This window comes from Talpa europaea (assembly GCF_964194135.1).
Source record: "Talpa europaea genome assembly, chromosome: 3".
Lineage (NCBI taxonomy): Eukaryota > Metazoa > Chordata > Mammalia > Eulipotyphla > Talpidae > Talpa > Talpa europaea.
In genome coordinates, this window is record NC_140069.1 from 55,661,230 (window position 1) to 55,686,039 (window position 24,810).

General features: G+C 38.0%; 1 protein-coding gene and 1 pseudogene across 2 annotated transcripts in view; both read right to left on the reverse strand.

The window, feature by feature from the left end:
* Positions 1–24,810, reverse strand: part of NKAIN3 (sodium/potassium transporting ATPase interacting 3) — a gene marked incomplete at both ends in the record, with an annotated part of 591,729 nt that overhangs the window by 525,908 nt on the left and 41,011 nt on the right. The window lies entirely within an intron of this gene.
* LOC311168228 (glyceraldehyde-3-phosphate dehydrogenase-like) lies at positions 1,650–2,613 on the reverse strand (annotated as a pseudogene). Its single transcript has one exon. The product of its transcript is annotated as a glyceraldehyde-3-phosphate dehydrogenase-like (transcript).

Consider the following 24,810-nt stretch of genomic DNA (forward strand, 5'->3'; position numbering starts at 1 on the left):
GATGGTGGCCCTAGTGTCATCATCCTTGCCCATGCACCCACCCCCAGCTACACGGCCAGGTCTGCAGCGGAGGTCACTTTCCTGGTTGGTGTTGGGTTTCACACATCCAACTTTTCAGACTAGAGCACATTCTAGCTAGGTCTGTGCAGACCTGAAACACACCCCTTTACCCCCAACCATGGGCAAACAGAACGACATCCTCTGCTAGCACAGTGCTCGATCAGACACAAGTAATGACAACACCCATTTTTATTTCATTTGATCCTCAGATTCTTATAGATGAATCAGTTTTCAAGTTAATAATAATATAAATAAGTGGAAAGTGCCAAGTCTAGCACCTGTCACAGTGTAGGAATATTTATGTTACAGAAATACCTTCTTAGTACTTTAGAAACATGGTAACTCTCACAGAAAGTGTTCTTTTCTCCAATTTTATTTATTTATTTGTTTGTTTTTGCCTGGGTAGACTGTACTTTATTCTTTTTTAAAGGTTTATTTATTTTATGCATACAACAACTGGGGAGTAGACCAGAAAGGTGAGGGGGGTGACAGGATTCACCAGAGAGGGGAGCAGAATCGGCAGATCCACTGAAATACACTGGTGAGGGGAGCAGTGGGCGAGACAGGTCAGAGGTCTGCCGCGCCATGTGGGTCAGCTCCCTGGCCAGCTGGGGATCGAACTTATGCTGCAGTGGCTGGTGATAGCTTGATAGTGTTGTGTCTTTAACCCCTGTGCCACCAGGGAGGCCCCTAGAGTGTACTTTATTGATGGTACCTAACAAAGCAGTGATCCCAAGGCACTTCCCCTTCTTCAGGTTTCTAGGATGAAACTATGAGAGGTCATGAGATTCGTTTTTTTTTTTTTAGGTTGCGTCTTTTTTTTAATTATAAATTTTATTTTTATATTCCCCATACAATTGTGACCCCCTTATTTTGACCCCAATCCCTCCCCTCCCTGTCCTACCCTCCATAGAGTGTCTCTGGTTCATAGTTGATTGTTGATTTTGATTTTTACTTTCTTATATTCTTTTTCCTGGTCCCTTATTTAAGTTTTCTAGATTCCTGCTATGAGTGAGACCATCCATGAGATATCATCTTACACCAGTGAGAATGGCACATATTTAAAAAACTAGCAACAACAAATGTTGGCGAGGGTGTGGAGAAAAAGGAACTCTCCTGCACTGTTGGTGGGAGTGCAAACTGGTCCAACCACTATGGAGAGCTGTGTGGACATTTCTTGACCTACTAAACATAGGGCTTCCATATGATCCAGCAATTCCACTCCTAGGTATTTACCCAAAGGACACAGAAACATCAATTCCAAAGAGCACCTGCACCCCTATGTTTATAGCAACACTGTTTACAATAGCTAAGCTTTGGAAACAACCCAAATGCCCAAAAATAGATGACTGGATCAAGAAGATGTGGTACATATACACCATGGAATATTACTCAGCATTCAAAAAAGATGTTAAAACACATGCAATTTGCAGCAACATGGATGGCGCTGGAAGGGATCATGGTCATGAGATTCTTAATGTGAATGAGTGGGGAAAGGAATCCACAGCAGCTGAGGGGCTCTTCCTTGTGTGCCCTAGCTGGGGCTGGTGGTCCAGGGGGCTTTTACTCCTAGGAGGCCATGAGGTTCATTATTCCAAATCCATGTCAGGCAAGGAAATGAGCTTGACAAGGCAGACTCTGAGGGCAATTCCAGCCCCAGCATCGAAAGTAGAGGAGTGGTTGTCACTGTTAAAATCATAATAGACAACGTGGTCCTCAGTGTGTTCCAAGATGCCACTGAGGGACCCCCGCCCCCCATGCCTGCTTCACCACTTTCTTGATGTCAGTATATTTGGCAGCTTTCTCCAGATGGCAGGTCAGACCTTCAACTGATATGCTGGGGACATGGAAGGCCATGACAGTCAGCTTCTTGTTCAGCTCAGGGATGACCTTGCCCACAGCCTTGGCCATGCCAGTAGAAGCAGGAATGATACTTTGGGCAGCCCCTTGGCCATCATGCCACAGCTTCCCAGAGAGACTGTCCATGTTCTTGTGAGTGGCAGTGATGGCAAGAACTGTGGTTATCAGTCTCTTCATCAAGCCAAAGTTGTCATGGATGACCTTAGCCTCGGGGGAATGACCTTAGGGGTGGTGGCAAGTAATTGGTAGTGCAGTAGGCATTGCTGACAACCTTGAGAGTTGTTGTCAAACTTCTGATGGTTCAGGCCCATGACAAACATGGGGACATCAGCACAAGGGGCAGAGCTAGTGACCCTCTTGGTGCCACCCTTCAGATGAGCTCCAGCCTTCTTCAGGATTGTGAGGACACCAGTGGACTCCACATACTCAGCACCAGTGTCATCCCATTTGATGCTGGCGGGATCTCCCTCCTGGAAGATGGAGATGGACTTCGTGTTGATGATAAGCTTCCTGTTCTCCAACTTGACTGTGCCATTGAACTTGCCATGGGTGGACTCACACTGGAACATGTAGACCATGGAGTTGAGGTAAATGAAGGGGTCATTAATGGCAATAATATCCAATTTTCCAGAGTTAAAAGCAGCCCCCATTCCAGGAGCCCAGCCCCGCCAAAATCATTTACCTCACCTTTACCATGGTCTCTGAGGGTTCTGAGGCCCTAGATCTATAGAACCAGGAAGCAGGGAGCTTTTTCCACAATTTTAAAATTAATAGTTACAATTTCCTTTGTAATGTTTAAACATAGGTGTCTTCCCTGCCCTTTAGCTCTCATTACAAGCAAACTTGGCTTTAAAGTAGTATTCCTTGAGTTCTAATACTTTCAAAAATAGCCAAAAATCTGCTTATACTGATATGGTAATTAACTCAGCTGTATCTGCTTCCTTATTTAAACCTTTAAGTGCTTTTTTTTTTCAATTTAATTCTCACTTCCTTTCTCTTTTAGTTTATACTTAAACTAGAATATTTTATAACTTAATTTATAAACTAATAAACTTATAAACTTAATTTATAAAATGTTCTCTCAAACTAGAACATTGTATAACTTAAAGAACATAATCTGATAAAAATTATAGCCTATTTTATTTTGCAACCACAACAAACAAGTTACACAACAGGGTTACCAGGGGGACACTGTATCATTAATCATTTTCAGTCTCATGAAATTTCACCTTTACGATTTTCTTCATGACTTAGGATTTAGGCAATTAATTATCAACTGAAGTATAATGTAAGATGTACAATTCCAAACAGTGTTGTGAGAAATAGACAAGTTTCAGGGCAATTCTATCCCGTCTTTTTACGTTATATAGCTTAAGCATTACTTGAAATTTTTGGAGATCCACTCATATGTCCAAAGCTTCATTATAAACTACTGAAGCTGCTTCAAAGAATGAAGGCTCTTTCTTCTCTTCCTGCTAAATTATGATACAGAATATAATTCCCTTTTAGATAATACAATATGAAAGACACTTACCTACATTCAACTGAAAATCAAAGACACAACTTAAAGGGACATAACGGTCGCGTGCTTGGGTTCTCTGGAGGTAACAGACTCAAATGACTCTCTTATTGTTATTGCCAACAAGTCTATATTTTTATCTTGAAATCAACCAGTTTCATGAAACATTTCCTGACCAAGGAGAATGATGATTTTATTTTCAATATACATGGAATTAGACTGGAATTTAGCTATAGCTGCAGCTCTTTGTCTTTTAAACATTTTTAACATGATTTGTATGGACATTTTCAAAATAAGAAGTATTCAGGCAGGAGTGTCCCATCTCAGTAAATATAAGACACTTTTTATAAGCACATATGATTTAAAACTTCAGTTGAATTTTTTTCAGCAATTTGTCTTTTTTTAACATCATACTTGCAATTTTTGAATCACAATTAAACAAATTTGTTTACATTTGTACCTATGACACATGTATAAATATTATTTTTTATTTCAAACTCAAAACTAAAATGAACATCATTTTTATAAAACAAAGCATCTTTTGGTGTAAGCCTTGAACACAGCTTCGTAATGGGTGGATATTTTGAGCTTTCTTTCTTTTTTTCTTTAGATAAAACAGGATGTTTTCTTTCCATTTTCATAAAATCTATATTGGAGAATACCCCAGCTAGAAATACTAGCTCTTCTTGCCTCCAAAAACACTTTACAAAAAAAAATCATTTACATAAGACTTCTAACATTCTTCCTGGAATTTGTTTTCTTGTATTTCTTACACGTTTAGTATCGTAACTTGAGGCCGTCTTAAGCTTTTTGCATTCATCACAAAACCCAAAACAGGGCTTACAGAAGATAAGCACAATACATATGCATACAGATAACTTGAATTCATGTCACAAATGAAAAATAAAAAATCTTTCACTGCATATTTGATTATGTGCTTTTCTTCTTACAATATTATAAGGGGGGTCTCCCCAGTGGCACAGCGGGTTGAGCGCAGTGCTATGAGGCTGTCCGCAGCCTCTGCAGCATGCGTTTGATTCCTGGACGGCTAGGGAGCTACCCACATGGCACCGCAGACCTCTCCTGTCTCACCAGCTGCTCCCCTCAGCAGTGTTTTTGGTCTGTCTTCCTGTTCTGATCCCCTCTCTGTCTCTGAATCCTCTCACCCTCCCATGCCTCTGGCCTGTACCCCCAGTTTTTGTATAAATAAATAAATCTTTAAAAAAAAACAATATTATAAGGCTTTTTATAAGGCTTTTGTATCCCTTATTTTTAGTAGCACACAATAGTGTTAAAAAATTGCATGTGGAAGGAAGGAAAAGGGAAAGACAGAGATGGAAGAAGAGAAAGGGAGGAAGCAAGAGGGGGAAAATGGGAGGGAGGGAGGAGAAAGGAAAGGGAGAGAGCGAAAGGGGGAGTATGTTTATCCACAGAATTGTGGTTTGCTCATCTCTGATTTTCAGAACAATTAAGCTTATTGTGCAGCATTTTTAAAGGCAAAATTAAAACATAAGGGGGGAAACTATTTGTTCTTTTAAAGGATGGTTCTAAAATGAGGTAAGATGGCATTTCAAATGGAATCACATGCGGGGTGGTCAATGTGTCACAGGAGAAGCCAGCTGCTCTGCTTCCCAGGGTCTCGTGGGGTGGCAAGAGATTGACAAGGACAGCCTCTCAGACCCATGGGCTCAGAAATGTGAGCAGCTACAGCTGTGAATCATTTCTCAGGTGGGGATTCAAATTACCCAAGCTCACAAAAATCAAAGTAGTAGAATTAGAATGCAACTTGACTCTACCAGTGTATCCTAAGAAGTAAAAGTGGTGCAGAACTGATGAGGTCGTTCTCTCTGTGAACACACCTGCACCGGTATCAAATAATGAGGTTAATATTTCTTGGTGAGCCGTGATCAGAAGGAGGGAAGTATGTTAAAGAATCTGAAGGAGTAAGAGCATTAAACTAGGATGGTTTGTAATGTCGGCCTACTCATTCATCTTGAACATGGAATTCTATTACCTGGCTCTTTGGCCAAAAGTACCACTCCTCAAAAAAAAAAAAAAAAAAAAATCAGCTATTGAATGGTGTCAAAATCTGACTCTTCCTTTTCTATGTTCTATGGCTAATTCATACTGTTGTCTGTTCCCCCTTCCCCCACACACAGCTTTCTAATGATTGACACAAGCGCTTCATCTTACAAGTTTAGTCAGGTATGTCTCTGGCTGGGAAAAACTACCTGATTAATGTTTTCACAGTTCTGTCCTTACTGATTACATTCCTCTTTACTAATTTAACTTTTTGAGCTGTTATATTGCTCTTAATTCTAATGCTTGGGAGATATGGCTAATTATTAAACCCCACCGTCACCACCAATTTATACAGAAAAAGCAAAAAAGTCTTCCTTTTGTTGGGGGGAAAGGATGTCCTGAACAAACTCCACAAACATAGGTTTTATGGACTCCACCGCCACCACAGACCACACTGATCAAAGACATCAAGGACTACAAATCCCATAATGCAATCACCAATGAAGGAGGGGTTGCTGGGAATTGAGGGTGGAGTTAAGCTGCCAGGTTTGGTATATAACCAGATATGTGGGCCTTAGAGGTCCTTGGTTTTCTGATGACTTTCAGCACGTTATTGGGGTTCCAATTTAGTGGAACTGGGAGCATGCATTTACCAGTTTATCACTCTTTCTCCCTGAGTCATTCCTTTCTTCATTTTCCCCTTTTTGTAAATAAACCCTTTATTAACATGTTTGTGTGTGCCTGCAATTGAGTCTCATTATAAGTCCTCTTTGAGTGTGTGGGTGAGGACCCACAGTCAGTCCAACCCATTTCATATTAGGGTTGCCCTGTAACACTTTCAAGAATTTTGAAAGTGGTATGAATTTGTAGTCATAAAATATGTAAGTCCTAGAGATATAATGTACAGTGCAGTGACTATAAATATATTTGTATATTTAAAATTTTCCCATCACAAGAAAAAAAATGGGTAACCATGCAATGGCAAGGATGTTAATAGACATTATTATGTATGGTGATCATTTCACAATACACACATGCATTGAATGATTATGCAGTACACCTGAAAATATGACAGTTATATATCAATAATAAAGAACTCGTTCACAAGAAATATAAAAGTTATTAGTTCCCCCCAAATACTAAAGCAAACAATTATCAGTACTTAAAATAGCCAGTAATTTTGCAAATACAAAGAAAAAGTACAGGCATAAATAAATGAGTGGCAGGTATAAAAACTAAGTATTTTAGCACTGAGACAGTTTAAATCTAATAAATTAAAGGGAAGTTTAATCAAAGTATTTGATTATAGACCAAAACTCCAGGAAAGATATAAGTAGTTCAAAAAAGCCAAATACCTTGAAAGTGCCAGGTTAGGAAGGGTCACAAGCTTTCTGCTCTTATTTGTTACTCTGAGGGCTAGCCAACCCACTTCACTAGAATCCAGGGAAATGTCTGGGACATTACACAGCCAGGTACAGAAAACTCAGGGTTCAGAGGTCAAATTCCCCATTTGCCAATGTCAGTGGGTGAGACTGAAACAAGATCCTCAAACATGAATAACACACCCAGGAACCATACATTCTCAGAATCCAGATGAACAAGATAAGCAGAGATGTTGACCAGATTTCCATTCTTTTTCACCTCTGATCACATATTAGTCCCTCAAGAGGAGGACCTGGAAACACATCATACTTAGACTTTGGAGAGCTTTACAGGATGCTGGAAGGGTATGATAAGTGACATCCAGGAAAAGAGGATTGGCTTCCACTGTCTCTAGAAAGGAAGGCAAGACTTGCCTTAAAAAGTAGTAAACCTAGCTCTAAGAGCACATTTGTCTATAAGAAACAACAAAGTCAATGGGCTCATTAGACTTTACTGGTACGTGTTTATTCTAACTAATACTCATATTAGCACTTAGTTTTCAGGGTTGTTATGGTGTTTGCAATGTCCTCTTGTCAAAATTATGTGTTGTACATTATTGAATTCCCAAATTCAAATTCTGTTTTCTTCTAAAACCCAGCTTCTGCTGAATGATTTGTAACCACTAAAGCATTGAGGTCATATTTAATGGAAATACCTGATGCCCAACAGTTATCAAAAATTAAAATGGCAATAAAAATTGATGTGTAACTCTGAGTATTGAAAGATTAAAAAATAATCCTTTTAAGCTTTATATAATCATGAATGATCAAAGTGTTATAGTAAATATAATTCTAAGAATAGTAACTTATTCATGGAGAAGCTGTTCTCTGTGCCAAAGTGCTATTTCCCTTACATCACCTCCTTCTAGTCTTGAAACAACCCAGAGATATTCTCACATTATGGATAAAGTCACTGTCTGAACCACAGTCATATTGCTAATGAGGCACAGAACTGAGATTTGACCTCATTTTTAACCCCCTGCCTCCCCATATTTCTTGTTCTTTCTACTATAACTAAGGTTTTCCAAAGAAAGATCTGGTCTACCTAAAAATAGATTATCCTCTGATTTTAGAATAATTTCTGCTGACCTATGAGCTTTACCATGAACAGCCATATGCTGAGGACACAATCACAGAAGGATACTATCTCTCCAGTCAATTTGAAACAGAGGCAGATTACTTTTCTATGGTATCTGGTAGTGGACATGTGAAATTCTTGATATGCAAAATGATTAAATCATGGAATTAGTAGATGATTACATTTTTAAATCATAGGATTAGTTCCAGTAATTAGACCAGGACACAAGTGAGTTAGCAATGGAGGGAAACTAGTTTAATTCCTGCAGGATCTCAATTCATTATTCTTTCTTCATTCTATATCCTTATTTACATTTCAGCAAATACCTGTTAAGTGTCCAGGTGTGCTAGGTTAACCAGCCTTGAAGACTGCATGATGCATTAGAAAACAGCTTAGGCACTGCATTAGAACAGAGTGAGCTGGATCTCCAATAGGGACACTTCCATCTAGCTTCACCACCTTTCTCTAACTCTTACAGGGACCAGCAGAGCAATGATAATTTCTAGTATAGTTTCCCTTCCTGCTGGACAATATGATTAAGGGTAGAGTCAGGTCTTGATAGATCTGGACAGATAAACATCTTAGCAATGCATTTTCACACCGTCTCCTAAAACATATTTGTGTAGATGATTGTGTTTGGCATATTCCAATTGCAATACAGTAAGAGTGATAAGCCCAGGATCATGTAGCTGTTAAGGATAAGATGAAATCAACCCATTGCTCATTTATTACTCCTAGCAATTTCTTAAAATGACAGCTCTTAATCATATTTTTTATAAAAACCTGAAATTTGAAATAGATTATAAAATCCCCCTTGGATATTAAAGCTATAGAGTTATAACAACTTTCATAATCTACATTGGTTAGTTTACATCATAGAAACATTTAGACATTCAGTTTGAGTTCTAGGGATTGTATTTCTTCTATTATTCAAGCAATAATTTCAACATTTTTTAAAGATACTACAATCCCAACAACTTGGAATTTGAAGTTATCTTAATTTTCAAATTAAAACTTTCAGAAATAAGTTGTTTCCCACCTATGATGTATTACATCCAATTTGAGAGAAAGCAATAAGGTAGTGTGCCTGTCAATGCTATTCTTTAATAAGCTATGTTTTGTCAGAGTTTCCAAATCATGTATGCAAATCCCTTTACCATATCATGCTACAATCTCAAAAAGGTCCTCATTTTAAAACAATCTATTCTGCAATTAGCATCATCTGGTCTGGATAAAGCTCACCTTGAGTACTTTGAAGTACAGCTAGGTGTGAGCAAACACCATTTTTGTGGGGAAAATCTTATGAAAGATGCATGAGGTAGGAAATGAGTGGACTAGAAATTGGATCGTCAGTCATTGGCTGTTTTTCAAGAGTCCTGTGATAACTTTAGCAAATTAGATGGGGAGCTTTGCTCACACAGTGAAGCACCTCAGGGTTATTAGGCTTATCCAGGATCATTCAGCAGTTTCACACATTTCATCTTAATTGCCACAGAATGTGTGACCAAAGAGTACAGCTGTTTTCAAGAAAAACAGTAAATCAACCACTGGAGAACACATTTTCCTAGTTGTCCCTGCACTATTTGAATTCTATGTCTTGTTTTCAATAGCCCCAAGGAATCCAAAACCATGACCAAGGAACACAATTTTTTCGCTCCCCCATTAGAGCTCAGGTATGCACCACAAATGATTTGCAACATGATCTTGTTAAAAAGCCAGGGTGTTCTTAAGAGGCACAGTGAGAAGAGTTATACAGCCTCTATGTAGTATTCCTATTACATAGAAACCTCAGGGATGGTGAATAAGTACAAAACACAATATTTTCACAAATATGCCCTAAATAATATTTCATTTTGATATTGATCCCTACAATCCCTTATTTTCCCAATTGTTTATCTCCTATTCATTTGTTTACTAAAAAGAAAAATAAAGTCTGTAACATGTTCTCCCAAGATCTACTGTTAGTTTTTTCCACCTCTGAAACAATGTAGGGGGCTGAATTTACATCTTTATGCAATAGCCATTGACCATTTTTCATGTGTCTGGCTCTATGACAAAAGCCAGAAATCCTCTCAGATCTCCAAATGACATATTGACATTCCTATGGTCCCTAACCTGGGCTATTCTATAAGTGTAGCAGAGCATAAGACTAGTTAAAATGATATTTTAAGATTAGTGTTTACATTTTTGTTATTGATACAGCTTCTAAAGCAAGGCTGAAGAGAAATGTAGCTTTTGTGTAATAGACTTTAATTACTTTTCTGTATAGCACCTAGAAATAATGCTTACTCTTTGAAATACTGACCTGTCGATTTCCTTTTGATAAAAAGGACTGCAAAAGAAGTTGGGAACCCAGCTGAGGTAAGAAGAAAGGATGTCTTTTATTCATGTGGTTTAGGCAAGTAAAAGAGACTAATGAGCAAGGATAGAAAAGTGCTTTCTTTCTAATGAATAGGTAACCCACATGAATGCCCCTGGTTTACCCATTTGGCGAACCTGAAATGGAAAACACTGCCCAGTCATGCCTCAATGAATAGCTTCATTTGAGAATTCTGAACATGTCAAGGGGGCAGTTCTAGATGAACATGTTTTTATTCATCTTGGAAGCCTTGTAGGGTAATTAGGGAAGTGAGAACACTCAGATTAAGTAAGGGGTGTCATTCAGACTATGTGGTGGCCGCTGCTGCTGCTACTGTTGCTGTTGCTGCTGCTGCTGCTGCTGCTGCTGCTGCTGCTGCTGCTGCTGCTGCTGAAAATCAAGAATTTTCCAAAAGGTATAGAAGATAAGATAGCATTTAATAGCCATTTCAAGATGAAATCCAAAGTGTAAGGGACTTTGGACTCCTGTTTGATTTCAGCTTTGGTCATGTGCCAGATTGCCCTCACATCTACTTCTACTGTTCCTTTATATGCTACCCTAAAAGGCTCATTCAAATTAAAATGAATTTTTTTTTTGTATATCAAGCAACCACAGAGTTGTGTGTGTGTGTGTGCATGCTCCATGCACACGTGAAGAGAGCAGGAGTGAGGAAAGAGAAAGAGGGAATAGAGGGGACTGATCTAGAAAGTTAAAATAGAAAAACTGGGTTATGCTGCCATTTCCCTGCCCAAGTTGAATAAGTTTAGTTCCATTTCAAGTGTAGCTAGTCATGGTAAGTCTAATGAGGAAACCAAGTCTTGATTCTCCTCTTTCCCTAAATAACTTACTAAGAGGCTATAACTGTGAATCCCTAGTTCTTCTGGGAAAGGTAATCAGACAGCGGTCAGATGAAGGGGGTGTGCTCCTTGCATGAGCGTAGCATCCATCTTTGGCAGGCATATGCCAAGCCCTCAGAAAAGCACAGAGATAAAGACTTAGCAGCAGCATGCACCTCACAGCAGCCCAAGAGTCCTTTTTAGCCATGTCAGGGTCTGTTCATGGTACTCATGGGAGAAGTCAGACTTACTGTCCACATTATGCAGGGTGAATATAATTTTGATACTTAAGCCAGTTGGGCTCTTATTAGAGGTCCTTGTACTAGTGATGGAACTCCATAGCACTTAGTATTACTCTTATAGTAGTGACTATAAGGGACACACCAACTGGTCCAAGAATTTCTACCCTCTAGTTCTGCCCCACTTCCCTCCCAGCTATATGCCTCTATGGCAGCCCTTACTTCCATGCATTGAATGACCTGTCCATTAGCTATTTTCCCTCCCACTCAGGAGTTAGTTCATTGAAACTGAACTGTGTGATATTCATCCTTGCATAACTCAATACATGGCATGACATGTGGCACACATAGGCATGCCTGAGACACAAAATGTATTTTGAAATGCATGAACAAATGAAAATTAAATTGGATTTAGATTCTCTTGAACATGTCAGTCTCTCAAATGAAACCTTAGAGAGCCAGTTGAGCCCCTTACAGAGGAAAATGCAGAGCAGGATTTGAAAAGAGATGCATAGTGATATGGCTCTGGAGAAACACGACAGCTCAAATTTCAGCCACAATACCACTAGCCATGTAATCAACTACCATTTACTTAACTCTCTGCATCTCATTTTACTAACCTATAAAATGCTTATCTTACAGAATTACTTGGAGTCCTTAGAATAGATAACTCTAACAACAAACCTAATACAGTGTCTGTCACATAGAAGGCACACCAAGTGTAGGGGATATTGCTTATAAGACACATGAGGACAGTGGGGGAGATTACGCCAGCGGAAACATATGTCAGAGTCTCCATGGTCCAGTGGCGTGACGGACTATAACTGACCGAGACTAAATGACCAGGCTCTAGAGTTAAAGGGCAGTAACCCACTAAATCACTTTTACATGGGAAAGATTAAAGTCAAATGCTATATAGATTTCAATGAACTCCATGAGAAGAATCAAAGAATGATGTTTATGAATATTTGCAGCCTCCCAGGCCTGTGCACCTTCAAAAACATTTTTCAGATACGGAGGTCAGCCATTTCATGTAGTTCAGGATTATATATATACATACACACACATATACTATACATATATACATGTAAACATATATTGTTTGTAGATATCTACACATATGGTATGATTCAAAATAAGTATTGTGTATGTTTTATGTGGGTATTCATAATTTATTACTGTTATATAACTGGTGAACCTTAGCTTTGATGGGCAATATAGCAAATAATAAGCAAAGTCTGTTTCAATGAGTTCCCACTACTAGAGAGGAAACAGATTTATAATTTATAACTATGTTGTCTTACAAAAACTGTGGCAGATTGATTGCAGCCAAGCTGTCCTCCCTTCCAGTCTCAGCTTAAATATCACTTCCTCTGGGAAGTCTTCTTCATTCCTTGCAACTCTACAAACTAGCCTGAGTTTCTCTTATTCTCACAAACCTTTGACATTTCTCCTTCTGTGTTCTGAACCATATTGCCCTTCTCAATGGTCAACCTTTATCAGTTGGCTGGAATTCCATGAGGTTAAGTTCCAGGCATGTGAAACACAGCAACTATTCAACAAATGTGGAGTGAATGTTGGGCGGAAGGTTAAGAGAGGGGAATCAAAGCACATAAAGATATGTCAGGCGGGACAGAAACATCACTGTAAACATCACTGTTCAAATGTTATTTGAACATTTTACAGTTCAAATAAGATCAAAAGAAAAACAAAATTAAATATATCTATGGCATTTGTCAGAAAGGAAGTCTTTACCAGGGTTAGATTTAGACGTATGAGGAAGTAAAATAAAACTGCATTTATTTGAGAAGTAAATTAGACTTGAGGAAACAGAGATAGCAAATAAAGACAGTTTTTAAGAAGACAGAAATAACATACAGAAAAAAATCAGGTGATAAACCAGTGAGAAAATAAGAGTTTGAAAATGTAAGAAATCATGGGCCTCCCCGGTGGCGCAGCGGTTGAGCGCTGGGTTGGGAAGCTGCCCGCGGCCTCTGTGGCACCGGTTCGATCCCCGGCTGCCCCCCGGCCACCAGAGGAGGGTCCCACATGGCGCGCAGACTTCTCCTGCCGCCCGCTGCTCCCCTCAGCAGTGTACTTCAGTCCTTCTGCCTGCTCTGCTCCCCGCTCTGGCTCTGGCTCTGGTGAATTCTCTCACCCTCCCGCGCTTCTGACTGTACCCAGTGCATGTATAAAACAAACAAACAAATAAATAAATTAAAAAAAACATGCCTCTATAAAAAAATAATAATAATAAATAAAAATAAATTAAAAAATGAAAATGTAAGAAATCAGCAAGGGATGAAAATTCAAGCCACAGAAGGGAATAAATATTTGTAACATATATAAATGACAATAGATTCATATTCAGAATAGAAGAAACCCTAATAATCACTTAAATAATCCTATAGAAAACCTGATAATGTCCTTGAGCAGGAGAAATTCAACAACCAACAATTTTGTGAAAAGGCGCTTAACCAAGCTAATAATTAGGGCAAGGCACTCAGAAACAGGAAAGTCACCACTAAAACTCTACAGAAAAGGAGACAAGAAGGATACTGGTGGAAATGTATCTGCACATTACAAATGTATCTGCACATTAGCAGTAAGTTGGTTCAGGTCTCTATTTAATCTAGCATGTGAGGTGTTTAGGAAATAAGAACTTAAAGTGATGCGTTAAAATTTGTAATAATCTCTCTGAGGAACAGGAGCACTTTCTCAAAAAAAAAAAAAATCATTCTCCCAAAAGTTTTATGGGGCCATCTAATTTACAGATTCCTAATATGTATTATTAACAATCTGTATAGCAGTATTATTTTCTTCACAAAAATTTTTGTGCAGGTGGAAAGTGAGACAGGTTCAAGGTTAATAAAAGGCTGTAACAGGTTAATAAAAGACATTGAAATAACTGACAAAAGAACAGCTGAAGTATTTAATCACAGGTAGGAGAGAAAAGGGAAACATTCTAACATGGGTAGATCAATGGGAAAGAAAGAAAGGTGACCAAGAACTTGACCTGGATATGTCAGTGAGGAGGGGGTGGATGCTGGGATGGTAGGATTGAGACAGAGAACCGAGTATAAGATTCTAGAGGCTGGGACACTCAGAATGTGGCTAATAGCCAGCATGGCCATCTGGCATCGAGTTAGTGCCTGCCGGGAGAAGAGTATCTTAGGCTTCCCACATAAAAGAAGAACTTGAACCTTTCAGGGCTCTCAGAAGAACTGTGTTGAGGTTCCAGGACAGCCAGCCCTGATGCCCTGACACTGGCTCCCCTGTAGGGACTCTCAGGAACACAGGCCGTCACTGGCCTCTTTCCCTTCACAAGTGAGGAATCCTAATTTAATAATCTCTGGCTCTGTTGAGACCATTTCTGAAATATTAAGGATTTGTTAAAGGCTCACTGAGGAGCCCCCCTGGTGGCCTAGGGGTTAAGTCTCAGCGCTATCACTGTTAAGGCCTGAGTTCGATCCCCAGCTAGGGAGCTAATCCACATGGCACAGCAGACCTCTCCTGTCTTGCCCACTGCTCCCCTCAGCAGTGTATTTCAGTAGATCCGCCTGTTCTGTTCCCCAATCTGTCTCTGGTGAATCCTCTCACCCCCACACCTCTGGCCTACAACCCTAATTCTCCTATGCATAAATAAATAAATAAATAAATCTTTAAAAAAAAAGACTAAATGACATAAGAAAAAATCAAGTAATGTGAAAAACAGATATTCTTTTTTTTTTTTTTCTGTTTTGTTTTACTTTTTTTAAGTCTGTTTAGTTTGTTAATAGTTTACACATGCCAGCTTGGGGACCCCCAATGGAGATCTTTTCTGTTTAGCCCCCTGCTCCAAGCAAACCACATAGAAGCTACACCTTAGTTCTCTCTCCTTGAAGTATGAAGATTTGATTGAGCCTTTTATATCTACAGTACTTGGGAGAATCAATTCAATAATATGATTCAAAACCATATAGAAGATTTTTCTATTAATATACATTGTAATTACAAACATATCATTAAAATATTTTCACAAACTATTACCTTCATATTAGAGTGCAATGTTGGCTTTTACTTCCTGGAAGACATGGTAAATATGTCCTAATATTACCAAATACATATCAAGCAATAAAAACTCATTTCTCCTGCAATTTACACACTGTTCCCTAAGTGAAAGCCTCAGGCCATTCTCCCTCCCCTATTCTCAGTGGAAAAGTGACAGGAGGGCTTAAGGTGAAATGCTCCTACCGGAGAAATAAGTTGTCCAGAAATGTGGCCGTGGCTTTTGTCCCCACGGTCACTGTCATCAATGTTAGAGCCTAGACTTACAGTGAATGCATTTAAGAAACACCATGAATCCTGACCACAGTCAGAGGAGAAAGTGCTCAGACTGCCTGGTATAACCCTGCAGTGGGACAGGAAGAACAGAGTCAAAGTGGGCAGTGCTTGAAGAAGCTGTAATTCTTAATTATCCCCCAAGGGCTCCAGGGAGTATCTTAAATGCCTGAGTCACTCAAAATGAAAAAGACAATAGCTAATTTCATATTTCTTAGGATTGAAAAGCCTAACTAAAATGGAAATTTGAAAGCTTTTTATCCATCTAAATATCCAGTTTATCTCTTTCAAGTAATATTTTAGTATAAGATTGTGATTTCAAATTTTCTCTTTCCACCTATACTATTTGTGGTATCCGATCATTGGACAGAGACAAATACGAGGTCAAGAATGATGAAGCACCCTCCTCTGTACTTGACTGGCATAGCTCACTGCAAAAATATGCTAAAGGAAAGTATTTTTGACACACACCACTTCTTTCCTGCAAACTATCTATTAAAAGAAAAGGGAACACAATTCCTTGAAAATTAGCAACAGAAAAAGCCTGTTTGAAACAATGTATCTATAAATGTGCATATTCCAGCATGTGGAACAGTATCAAAGAATAATGGTAATTACCTATTTTAAATATATAGGCTTCCAAGATATATCTCCTAAGGCAGTACAATAACCAGTACGAGATATATCTCCGAAGGAGTAAAGAATGCTCCCTATTCCTGAATTCCTGGTATGTGTCTAATGCTAGCTTAATGTTGTGTGAAAGAGAGAGCCAATCTCAACACTCACCTGATGCACTGACCACATGCACTCACTGTATCAAAGTAATGGTGAATGCTGGTCTACTCAAAGCACAAACCCTTTTGAGGATCTCACACTCTACCACTCTATGACCGTCACTATATCCCCAGTCCAATCTTAGCTATGGTCACAGTAGGCAATCAGTGAAGACTGAAATGGATGGCCTAGAGGTTAAATCTGAGCGCTATCACCACTGTGGACTGAGTTCAATCCCCGGCCAGGGAGCTAACCCACATAAGGCACAGCAGACCTCTCCTGCTCATCTGCTACTCCCCTCAGCTGTGTATTTCAGTCACTCTGCCTATTCGGCTCCCCACTCTGTCTCTGGTGAATCCTCTCAGGCCCCCCCAACCCACACCTCTGCCCTATACCCCAGTTCTTCTATGCATAAAAAAAAAATAAGACTTGAATGAATACAAACAGAGTAAAGTTTCCTCATTCTTCATTTTCCCCCTGGAGTCCTCTGGCCCTGTCCTCTCCTTTTTTATAAGATCTTATCTCCTAGCTTCCCTTGTACCTGCCAAACTGTCACCTGGATTTAGGCTCTCCCTGGCCCACCATTCTGTAAATGAGATCTAGACTCCCTTACTTAGTTTCTGGATTAATGTATATTCCAAAAACTCAGAGCACCTTCTTGACCTTGCAACTCTGCTTATCAGCACATCAGAGGGACTCCAGGACACATGGGAAATATGGAAATGAGGGATGAGATAAAAGGTAGGTGCAGTCAGACTTTATTTCTAAGATTTTCTTCTATTCAGACAAGCTAAACAACACTGAAGATACAGACCAGAGGAGAAAAAGGCAAAAAAACAGATTGGGGTTGAAGCCTCACATGAACATATTAGAATATGCTAGAGATATAAGACAGAAGACAAATGTCAAAAACCATATTTATACTAATGGTACACCACAAGAGAGCCCTAAATAAAATAACTTATTCATATAGTAGATAGAATATTAGTACAAATGAAAAACAAAAGCATTACTCTCATGGTGCAAAAATTTTAACAACTTAAATCACTCATTTCTAATGAGTGCATATCCCCTTCTTGTGTTTTCAGACATTTTTGACCTCATTATAATAGTGCAGACAACTTAGTCCTTCCATTTTCTTTTATCACCATACATCAAACATTTTTCATTGTGGCTACTTAATTTTCTCCACCATTTTTGAAAAGATTGTTTATTTTTCTATCAAGAAAATAGAATACAATTAAATATCTTCTCAATTTTGGATAGTATATTTCCAATTTGTAAGGAATGTCAGAATAGACACTTTGAACATTATTTATTGCATTTTAATAATTTACATTAATTTTATGAACATACTCTAAAAGCATATCCATGTAATATATTGTAATATAAAAATATACTCTTGCAAATATTTCCTTAATCTCTTTCTTATCTTTTCAGTTTCTATCACACAAATTTTACTCTTCATGTAATCATAGATACTTTGAAAAGTGATTTCCCAATCTTAAAATACAGAGGATTTTATTCCTACAGAAATTGTTAACATAAGGTAAGGTTTTATGTCTTTTCCCCTAAATTTCTAGTCTGTTATTGCAACATCACTTATTAAGCAATTCTCTTCTAGGTTAGTTTTTTAAGATTTATTTATTTATGCATACAAGAACTGGGGTGTAACCAGAGATGCGGGGCGTGAGAGGATTCACCATAGAGAGCGGAGAGGAGAACCCGCAGATCTACTGAAATACACTGCTGAGGGGAGCAGTGGGTGAGACAGGAGAGGTCTGCTGGGCCATGTGGGTTGCTCCTGGCCAGTGGGGGATGGAACTCATGCTGGCAATAGCTCTATAGCGCTGTCTTTAACCCTTGCGACACCAGGGAGGCCCCTCCTTTGTGTTATTTTGTAAGGCTTTCTTCAATGCTTATTTTAAAATAAATGAATTCCAAAATATAAACAAATATTTCTGGGAAACTTGTTTTGTTTTAGAGGTATATTTTTATACCAAAACCAGAAAACTCTGTTTCCAAATAATCACTTTTTAATAGATCTATATTTGCTACAGATGTGTCCCCTTTAATTAATCTTTATTTTTTTTATTTTGCACTATTTACTTCAAACTTTAGAATAATATGATTTACAGAATTTCCTCTTTAGATTTTGATTTTATTTCATTAAACATCTGAATTGATTGAAGAGAATTCACATTTTTATATATAAAATATATTCAAAATAAGTGATGACCAGTTTCTTCACGTACTAAAGTCTTTATTCTTTCTGAAGCTTGGTAGTTGTATGTGTGTAGTCCTATATAATTTATGCTAATTTAACACTATTGAAATATATTTTTTTCTTATTGGAGGCTCTCTTTTCATTATAATTTATACTTTATAATGGTTGCTAATTAAAGAACCTTTAGAATTTGGCTGGAGAGAAAAGCAAGCATATTTTTAAGGAACATGTCAATGATTCAGTGGTTCAGTGCTTAATAATTCTTTCAGACCCCATCCCCACTCTGTTCCACTGAAAATGCTCCTTGTTAGCTGAGTGCGACTTCTCTAAATCTTTTAAAAGTGTCTTTATGATAATCATGTTTTGCCTTTTTCCCATTTGCTACTGAATACTAAAATATAAGAAAAACTTAATAACTGAATAGGATATATTTTAAGCTCCTTTTCTTATTCAAGCTATAATATTTTTACTTCATGAGTTGGATTTACTTTACTTACTAGAACTGTATATTTTGTAGGTGGTAATAATAGGTTATAAAGCACCATATGACTTGCATTTTTATTAGAAATTAAACTTTTTAATCAAAATCTGCCTTTGATTTCCCATTTGAGTAGGTAATCTCATTAAGGTCCATACCCACATTTATCTAATTATGTTCCTCAGATAGTGATAAGTGACATATCAGTAGGATTATAATTTCATTTGTTGCTTCTCCTTTAATTTAATTTTGTTTATACATCTGTTCCAAAAGGTTTTTTTTTTTTTTTCTTATCTATTTTCAATGAGAATAACATAATTCTGTTTCAGGTTATTGTAAACATTTTTTTTTTCATTATTATAGCAGGGTCATCGCTCAGGAGGGATTCCCCCATCCTTGCCAACTCACAAACACACAAATACCACCACTGCTCTCATACATACAAAGTAGGATCCCACTGGATGGTACAAACATAGCTTCCAGTCAACAGACTCAGTACACAGATACTACAAAATGTGAAAATCGCTTAGCTAATCAGAGCGCACCAATGAAAGCGAAAGAATTCTATTTTCTAATTATAATTTTACATACAGATAGCACCACGATGCCTCAAAATTTTAACTGTGAATTTCTCTATCAACATTAAAGTTCAAAGTAGCTTAAAGAATGACATGAAATTGATAGCAAAATAGGGTTTCCATTAAATGTGAGGAGAAATGTAGCAAATATACTTACTTAGAATTATTTACTTAGTTAATAATACATGTATTAAATGCTACATTATTTAATTACTGTCATATTGCTAAGATTCATTTAGAAAACTTCTTCTGATATACCACATATATATGCATTGCCATAAAAGTGTGTTAGTAAAAGAAGCAAGACAATTTGGGGTCATACACAGAGAGATTTTCCATTTTTGAATAACATTAACTCCCAAATTCACAATGAAATGTTTGCTTTTGTAAAATTACCTTGAATATAGATTTTATCTACAACTATTGTGATAAAATAAATTTTTTTGATCTAAACCTCTCTGAAGGGGGAAACATCCTCAAAGGAACTACACTGCAGTGCTGAGTGCTGGATCTAAGTCACCTTTATTCCTGCAAGATGATAGAGCACTCAGTCTCCCTGGGAGCAGACCTATGAGAACAGCAGAAACACCTCTCCAAGTCTGTCATCAGGAGTTGTCTTTCTGACATGGCCCACTGAAACGATCTATTGTGGCTTCTTCTATTATAAAGGAGGCCTGTGACAGGGCCTTCATCAAAGCACAGTCACTGGAAAACCACGGCTCCAGAGAAACATGGAGGCAAAGAAAGCTGCGTGGGAGACAGAAGTTTTCTCTTGATTTAGAGGGTTCTGCTCTATTCCCAAAAACAAAAGCCAAGCAAACAAAACTGAATGCATAAAAAATGGGTAAAATTCGATAATAGCAACTTATTTTTTTTTTTAAAGATTTATTTTTTTTTATTTATTTATACAAGCACTGGGTACAGTCAGAAGCGCGGGAGGGTGAGAGAATCCACCAGAGCCAGAGCGGGGAGCAGAGCAGGCAGAAGGACCGAAGTACACTGCTGAGGGGAACAGCGGGCGGCAGGAGAGGTCCGCGCGCCATGTGGGACCCTCCTACGGTGGCCGGGGAGCAGCCGGGGATCGAACTGGCGCTGCAGAGGCTGCGGGCAGCTTCGCAACCCAGCGCTCAACCGCTGTGCCACCGGGGAGGCCCGCAACTTATTTTTTTTAACTAAAAATATTTTATTTATAAGAGAGAAATGACCAAACCAAAATACATATTTGACTATGGTGGCAACTTAATGTTAGGGCATAAATATGGTTTCTTAGCTATCTGAGACATCCTAGGTCCATTAATATGGAGTTTTGTCTTAGAAATACAGACAAAACATACTCTTCCCCCTCTAAACTCCTCATTCAATCACTTACTGAGTACCTATTCTATCTCAGGAACTCTGAGGTGACAGGCAGGTAGAGATCAAAAAGGGTCCCTAAGAATATGGATTTCTCACTCTCTTGGAAGTACATGCAACACACTAAATAAATGCGTAACTGCAAGTTATGATAAATGCCATGAAGGACACAAATAAGAGTCACTACTGGATGAACCATTGGATTGGGGAAAAGGGCTTTAGAAAAAAGTGACATTAAACTGATTCCCCAAAAGATGAGAGGAAATAGCCATATACCTTACTTTGGAGGAATAGAATGTGGGAAGACTCTGGATAATGAAAGCATGGGACTTTAAAGTGACAGGCTACAAAATCAGTACAAAAATAAGTTTTGTTCCTATATGCAAACAATTAACTACAAGAAAAATAAAATTAGAAAATAATCACATTTGTAGTTTCATCAGAAAGAATTTAAAAAACTAGAAGTAAACTTAACAAAGGAGGTGAAAGACCTGTACAATATAAACTATAAGACATTTTTGAAAACAAAAGAAGAAGACACAAAGACATGGAAAGCTAGATTGGAAGAAGTATCATTGCTAAATAGCCATCTTACCCAAGGCAATATACAGATTCAATGCAATCTCTATTAATAGTGGCCATCTTCAAAGAACTAAATTTCAGTACTGAAATTTAAAAGAAAACATGATAGACCCCAAATAGCCAAATCAAACCTGACAAAGAGCAATAAATGGGGTTATCAAATTATACTACAAAGCTACAGTAATCAAAACAAGATGGTATTGGAATAAAAACAGACTCAGAACAATGGAATGGAATTGAGAACCCAAAAACTAAGCCATACATATATGGACAGTTAATCTACAACAAAGGCAACAAGAGCATATAAAGGAGCAAAGAAAGCCTTTTCAGAGGGCATCTCTGCTGGCCTAGGGATAAAAACTCAGTACTATCATGCTATCAATGATACAACCTGAGTTTGATCCCCGGCCAGGGAGCTCACCCATATATGGCACAACCTCTCCTGCCTTGCCCACTTCTCCCCTCAGCAGTGTATTTCAGTATATCCACCTGTTCCACTCCCCACTCTGACTCTGGTGAATCCTCATACATGCCCTCCATACGTCTCGCCTACACCCCAGTTCTTCTATAAATAACTAACTAACTAAATAGATAGATAAATAAATAAATCTTTAAAACAAAGTTTCATCAACAAATGGTGCTAGGAAAACTAAACAGTCATATGTAAAAGAGTGAAATTAGATCATGAGCCCTTAGCCTGGGGCTCATCATATCAATTGTGGTAGGAACTTGTTGGCAGAATAGATATGAGGGCAAATCAGCATTGGATCTGAACTATTCTTGGAAAGACCACCTCACTGGTCAAACCAACCCTGGTCTTGTTTTACTTCCTAAAATCTAGGGGACACCTGATTTCCAGCAGAGAAAAGACACAAATACTGGAATATAACCTCAAAGGAGAAAGGGACTGAAGAGGTATAAGTCTGCATTTTGGGGGAAGAGAGAAAGATTGGGTTTTCTTTAGAATTTAAACTATGCAATTAATAGATTACTTTGGGCCTCCCCTGGTGGCACAGTGGTTGAGCACTGGGCTGTGAAGCTGCCCACAGCCTCTGCAGTGATGGTTCGATCCCTGGCCGCCAGCAAGTGTCCCACATGGCGCGCAGACCTCTCCTGCTGCACCCACTGCTCCCCTCAGCAGTGTACTTTCGTCCTTCTGCCTGCTCTGCTCCCCATTCTGGCTCTGGTGAATTCTTTCATCCTCCCGCGCTTCTGACTATACCCAGCGCTTGTATAAATAAATAAATAAATAAATCTTTAAAATAAATAAATAAATAGATAGATTACTTTGATTCAATTTCTATAGGAGAATTTCAGAATAGAAAGGACATATCTATTAATGAAATTCTGAGCAAGATGTTTAATATTCACATTTTTTTATTATAATATATTTTGTGCAATCCAATTACAAATGTTGCACATGTAGGAAAGACACTTTCTGTCAAGGTTTTTCAACTAAATTAACCTCCACAAAAATTTTCTAAATATTTGCTATGGGCAGGGAACTGTAGTATGTATGATAAAAACTGATTAAAATATTGTTCTCATATGGTGACCATACCTAACAGGAGAAATCCTATACTGTGAAAAAATTAACAAGGGCATAAAATAATGTTGCTTCTTTAAAAATATATATATTTAAAAGAAAAAATTAGAAATTAATACAATAAAATATTGTTCTCATGTATCTTATTAATCTAGTGTATGGCACAAGTATATGTACCTCAAGGCAGTATATTGCCAACAAAAGTACTAAGGATGCACAAAACAAGTGGAGAGATTCGTGTTACCAGGACAATTAGAGAAGGTGTCATTGAGAAGGCATTTTATAAATGGGGACTGGAATTCTTGAAGGGCTATGGATAGATGAAGATGGGAAGAAGCACTAATGAGAAAAACACAAGGAAACTGGCAGGAACAGGTGATGCCAAGGCTAAGCATGCCATTGGAACACCAATGGCATGAGATGTGTGTGCTTCGTGATGGAAAATGAGTAGGGAGATAGCAGGATGGGAGAAGTAAAGATAGTCAATTAAAGATAGCAAGGTCGACTGTGGCAGGACTGTGTTAAGGAGTTTTTTTCTTGATCTTTAAGCTACAAAAACACAACAAAAATTATTAATAATAATTAATAAACAAGAAGGAAAAATCCAAGAATTTCTGTATCTCATTTGAAATACATTAAGGTTACCCTTTTAGTCTTTCAAATTTTCTGAAAAGAGATCTTCAAAGAATTCAGAGATATTACTCGATAAATTTCCTAAAAGAAAACCAGTCACTAGTAGAAAACATATTTCCAAATGTCTGTAGTCTAAGTGCAGATAAATGTCATTGACTTTTTTCCATTAGTTCCCCATGAAAGTTCCCCCATACCGCAATCTGTGCTGAAAATGAACTGGCTCTGTCTAGGTAAGAATACCAGCCAGTCTCCTAAGCCCTTCACCATGGAATACTAAGTTTGCCTCTTCATGTCAGGATTGTTTCTTTTGTCAGAAACAATACTAGCTGGGCTACAGGTACTTGTCAGAGAATCATGAACTGATTGGTATTGGAAACCTGCCAAGAATACTAATATTTGAAAATGATAGTTTAATAGAAATCCATTCATTTAAATTAGACACATCCCATTATATTAAATTAGAATATAAACCGCAGATTCCTAGACAGTATTATCTGTGTTCCACAGAGAATCTCATCATTGAAATATGGTTTAGCATTGTGCCTTCTGTCTTTGAGAGTGGGGACATAAGAATTGTTCACTTTAAAAATATGTCTGCATCTCATTTTATATATTAACAAAAACATAATCAACGATACTGCCTACTCTATTACATCATTTCTTTACTTGAAGCCTGCTAAGATAAATTTATTCTTTTCCTTTCAAGGTAAGGTTTATGTGCTGTTTTGTTAGACATGAATAGTGTGCTGAATTTAGAAAACCCAGAGTTAAATTAATGGCCCATGCTAGTCAGACGTCTGGTGTGATCATGTCCTTCCTTTAAACCATCTTTGCTCTGCTTTGTATTCAATTTGATTCAACAAACATTTACTGGAGATCTATAATATACCAACTACTTGGTTAGACATTTGGAATGCAGATATAA